General features: G+C 42.3%; 1 pseudogene; it reads left to right on the forward strand.

Moving 5' to 3' along the window:
- The first annotated feature begins 52 nt into the window (after positions 1 to 52).
- On the forward strand, positions 53 to 3257 carry LOC115811273 (NACHT, LRR and PYD domains-containing protein 3-like; annotated as a pseudogene).
- The last annotated feature ends 2482 nt before the right edge of the window (positions 3258 to 5739 follow it).

Below are 5739 nucleotides of genomic sequence, written 5' to 3' on the forward strand. Positions count from 1 at the left end.
AGTTTTAATCACTTGATTGTCATGTGGGTTGAAGTGGAGACGGGACAGAGAAATGGAACTGCGCGACCGTAAGTCTTGATTTAAAAGCACAAAATCAGAGACAGGCACTTATACACCGTAAATAAGTCAAACCCACTAAGCATGAAGCATTATTCTGACAAGCAGACGACACGATTCTTTTTCCAGTTTTACTCGGTGTTAGTTAAAGACAGATCTTTGAATAGAGCCGCAGATACAGCGGAGAAATTATTCATGACAGCTGATGAATAATTAAAGTTTTTGAAGCTTTTGAACCGTTTGCCCTAGAGTAGTGATCGTTTCCCCCCTGAATCCCTGGGTCATGATGAGTCAAATGTACCCCTTTTTATCAAAATCTGCCATGTTGGATTCTCCACAATTTTGAATTTCTCAAAAACCATACTCTTGCAAATTTGTCCTACACTGTTAATCCTATCACCACCAAATTTGGTACACATCATCTAGCGAAGAGTCTGACCAAAAATTATCAAAAGAATTTTGCTCAGACAAAAGATATTGGCCCTTTCGTCCATCGAAATTCAATCAATGGTTGGATTGATCGCGGCTGATACTTTCACGCTGTAACGCGTCAGGCTGAAGTACTGCACCCTCATTCATAATCGAGTAAGAGTCAGCTAGTTACTTGGGATCTTGCCATAGCTAACAGAACATTTTTACAGTGACAGCCTGACAGCAGAGGTGGGTCATGGGCCGTTCTTTTAGCCTGTGGGCTTTTACTGTGGCTATGATGGAAGTTTATGATTAAAAGACATTTTCAGGTCTTTCAGGGTCCACTGAAGATCTGTAATTTTACAGTCAGTATACATTGATTTGACAGGTCACACTCTTTTCATTACCCATTCAGTAATTATCAAACAGGATGATAACGTGGGTGCCACATTGCTTATGTCCTAGATGCCTGCTTTGTGGATGAGCACAGGGCGGAGCTTATCCAGAGGGTTACCGTGGTGATGCCCCTGGCAGATGAGCTGCTGTCACTGGGCATGCTCCATGAGGAGACGTACTCACAGATCAGTGCAGCCAGGACCAGTCAGGAGAAAATGAGGGAGCTCTTTACTGCACTGCACTGTGGAGGAGACAGAGTCAAATCTGCCTTTTACTGTGCACTGAGAGACAACCAGCCACACCTGCTCCAAGACCTGGGTAAGAGAATAGAGGAACTCCAGTAGAGGGTCGGAGGGTTGAGCTTAGAGACTCCATTAAAGGAATAAGGTGAGATTAACAGTGGTCGGTCATGTGATGTGGTTCTCATTATTAGATGGTGGTAGCAGAAGGAGAGGGTCTCTGTCCAGTTCTGCAGATCAGGGTCCTTTCTGTGTGGAGTTTGCATGTTCTCCCCGTGTCTGCGTGGGTTTCCTCCCACAGTCCAAAGACATGCAGGTTAGGTGAATTGGAGACACTAATTTGCCCTTAGGTATGAATGTGTGTGTGAGTGTGTTTGTCTGTGTGTCTGCCCTGCGATGGACTGGCGACCTGTCCAGGGTGTTTCCCCGCCTTTCACCCTATGAGAGCTGGGATAGGCTCCAGCACCCCCCCGCAACCCTAATCAGGATAAGCGGCTTAGATAATGAGTGAGTGAGTATTACTGGTAGTAGTAATATTAGTAGTGGTAGAAAAGTAGTAAATAAATAAAAGAAAGATAAAAATATATTCGGGACAGAAATAGCTGATCATTCAGACACACAGAGAACAGCGTGAGAGAGAGAAAGAGATTCGCTCCAGAGGGCAGAGATTCTTCAGTGCCAGAGACAGTGAGAAGTACAGCAGCATCACTGTGGAACAGTTTTTCAGTCCAGATGATCATGGACTCATTCCAAACTCTGGACATGGCAAATCTTTCACTGCTTTCACTGAAGATTATGTCGGAGTGGGCATCTGGTAAACCTTATGCACGGAATTTTGATTTTATTTTTCACCTGAAAAGAAATTAACCAAATTTCTGGTGATGCACTTATTGTAAGTCGCGTTGGCTAAAAGCATCTGCTAAATACCAAATTGTAAATTGTAATTGGTTCAGCTCCTGAGATACAGTCAGAGTTTAACACCAGCACAGATCTCACAGATATTACAGCACTCACCAGAGAGAGTTCTCTTCCTCATAGACGGCTTTGATGAACTCAAACTCTCACAAGACACATGTCTGCCCCATCACTGCCCATTGATGTCCAAACTCCAGCCTCACCTGAGTCCATTCTGAAAGCCCTGCTGAGTGGACACCTGCTGTCTGAGTCCTTCCTGCTGGTCACCACCAGGTCTACAGCTACAGACACACTGAGCAAGCTGCTCAAAAAACAACCCCAGCGTTTCACAGAGATTATGGGCTTCTCTGAGAGGGGGGTGGAGGAGTTCTTCCAGAGGTTCTTTAAAGATGATCAGCTCTTACAGACACAGGCATATGAGCATGTGAAGGCAAATGAAACCCTCTTCACTGCCTGCTTCATCCCTGTGATCTGCTGGATCATCTGCACAGTTTTCAGGGAGAGATACAAAGATGGTATAGTATTAAAAAATGAATCAGAATCAACCACCTCCATATATGTTGACTTTGTGTCCACTCTGCTGGATCACCACTGCCAGGGTTTGAGTCAGTCTGTCCCCAGCCTGCTGAGGAGTCTGGGCCAGCTGTCAGAGAGAGGGATGATGGAATGAGAAGAGTCTTTGATGAGAAGAGTGTGTCTGAGACAGTGTCAGATCCTATCAGTAATCCGTTCCTGTGTAAGTTTCTTTTGAGGAGAAGAATCCGCCAAGAGACAATGTTTAGTTTCATGCATCTCAGCTTTCAGGAGTTCTTCACTGCTCTTTACTATGTCCTGATGAGTGAAGAGGAGTCTCAGAGGGCTGTCACAAAGCTGGTTCAGGAAACAGAACTGAATGATTCGCCAGTGATCCAGTTTCTCTTTGGTCTGTGTAATAAGGAAGTGAGCAGCTCTCTCATGGAGTCACACAGCGTGTCTGTTTCTCCCACTGTACGAGCTCTGCTAGAAGAATGGATCCTTCAAGTCATTACAGATAAGAAAAAGTACCTTGATGAACCTATTGATTTGTTCTTCTTCCACTGTCTATATGAGCTCCATGAAGAGGACTTTGGGAGGGAGACCATGGATAGTTTGGAGACCATCAAAATGTCTTATGATCCTCTGAGAATGACAGACTGTAGGGTGCTGCTGTATTGCCTGCAGTGCTGTTCACAAATCAAAAGCATGAGTCTTCAAGATTAGATTAGATTAGATTAGATTAGATTCAACTTTATTGTCATTGTGCAGAGTGTAGGTACAAAGGCAATGAAATGCAGTAGCATCTAACCAGAAGTGCGAAAGCATAGTATTATTTACAGATAAGTGCAGGTATAAGTGAGTACTACAGTTTAAGTGATGCTATATCTTACAGTATGTACAGTATTATTGACAGTAGTGAGCAATATATATACAGATTAATATTTATGTATAATATATTAACTATGTTATACATGGAGGTGAAGCTGACAGAGTAGGAAAGAGGAGTGTATATGTATGGGTCGTATATACAGTATAGACAAAATTTTTGCAGTAGGATGTTTGTACAGTATAAATAATGGTAATCTGAACAACATGAGAGGTTCAGCCAGTGCAAGAATGAGTAGTGCAAGTACAAAAGTACAGAGACAGTGCAGGAATGAGTGCAGCAAAGCTTAGTGCCGTGGTGTGGACTTCAGCAGGGTCACAGCCAAAGAAGCTCTTCCTGAGGCTGCTGGTAGGGGAGCGGAGGCTCCTGTAACGCCTGCCAGATGGGAGGAGAGTAAAAAGTCCATGGTTGGGGTGGGATGCATCCTCAATAATGCTCTTCGCCCCGCCCAGGCACCGTTTGATGTGAATGTTCTCAATGGTGGACAGTTGGGTGCCGGTGATCTGTTGGGCAGTTTGCACCACCCGCCAAAGTGCTTTACGGTCTGCTGCGGAGCAATTGCCATACCACACTGAGATGCAGTTGGTGAGTATGCTCTCAATGGTACTGCGATATAACAGCTGAGAAACTGAAGATTCTTCGGCTTGCACTGGACAGGTGTGGGGAACTAGAGTGAGTACCTCTGCACAGAATGACGCCTCCTTTTTTAAACACACCTCCAGAGAATTCACCCCTGACTAGACACAGTATTTTATCACACATACCTACACTCATTTTAACTTTGATCAAATGAGAAGCATTAAATACGCGTTTGTCCCCATTGATCTAAAATGATGATGATAAGAAGAAGAAGAGGAAGAAGAAGAAGAAGAACAACAACAACAACAGTGACAACAACAACAACAACAACAACAACAACAACGACAACAACAATAATAATAATATTGTTGTGAATGGATCTGGTAAATTGTTGTTCTGAAAACAATGTGTGCATGCAGTGATGAGGTTTTGGTTTTGAAGGTTGGATCTGATGGACTTCTCAGATGATGATGTTGGGCTTCTGATCTCAGCTCTGGGGGAAGAAAAGAAAGTGAACAGTCTGAGGTAATAACTGTTTATGTCATTCCAGTACTTCACTGGTGTCATTACTATTGGCTCTGCAATTCTGAACATTTCTGTAAGTGTGTGTGTGTGTACACGTGTGTGCGTGTGTGTTGACTTCAAGGTTTTCTATCTGTGTGATACCTATTGAGCCTGATTTTCACTGTGTTCAGGATGTTTGAAATTATAACTTGTAATGGCTTGGTTTGTTGTATACTAGAGCATCAATCCCTTTTTCAAACGTGTGAAAATGAAATGCAATTAGTTTAACACACTTAACTGCATTTGAGAAATATAGGCTTAGTTTGCTTTGCAAGATAGTTGGCTAGTACCAGCTAAAGTTAATCGCCCCTGAGGTTAAGGAACTAAGATTAATATTTTGTCCAGACACACAGAACAAGATGACATCATCTAGTATGCAACAAACCAAGCCATTACAAGCTGTAACTTGCAAATTTCATGAACCCAGTGAAAAACAGGCTCCATAGGTATCACACAGATAGAAAATCTTGAAGTCAACATAGTACAAATATCTACCTATGAAATAAAACCACTGAATGTAATATTACAGCCAGTGAGAAGTACAAAAAAATTTTCAAAACAAATATTAAATGTAGTAATAACATCTTTAAATTTTTTATATATCTGCAATGAACATTAAAACTTTCCCATAAAAACGTTCTCAGGGAATTAAAATAATCCCTCTTCGGAAAATATACAAATTCACAAAATATCCTACAAAGTGGGTTTTTCAGCTCCCAAGCTATATTTAGCAAGATCTGTGGCACTCAATTTGTTATGCAGGACCGAGCCGCTTATGGCCCCCATGGCCAACAGAGGGCCACCAGGAGCGCAAGAAATGTCCCACGAGAGAGCTTGATGTTTCTGCTTTGTGATACATCGATGGTAATCATACAAAAACACAGTATTGTGTTTATGGGCTGGTTAGCTAATACTACTGATTTAATCAATTCCCACTGCCCCCAGCACAACATGACAAAGAAGTTTTCAAAATAACAATTGGGTTTATTCATTCACATTAGGTGAAACACAGGAGGGGGAAAAGCCAAAATGAACAAACCAAATGTAGCTGTTGGGAGTGGAATCTGATTTCCCTGAAAGCAAAAAGAAGAAATCAACAGAAGAAACTAACCTCTCTCCCTGACTAACCGAAAACGGAAGAAAACGGTTTAAAACAAAATGGCACCCAACCTTCCT

This window comes from Chanos chanos, chromosome 5 (assembly GCF_902362185.1).
Source record: "Chanos chanos chromosome 5, fChaCha1.1, whole genome shotgun sequence".
In the NCBI taxonomy this organism is placed as follows: Eukaryota; Metazoa; Chordata; class Actinopteri; order Gonorynchiformes; family Chanidae; genus Chanos; species Chanos chanos.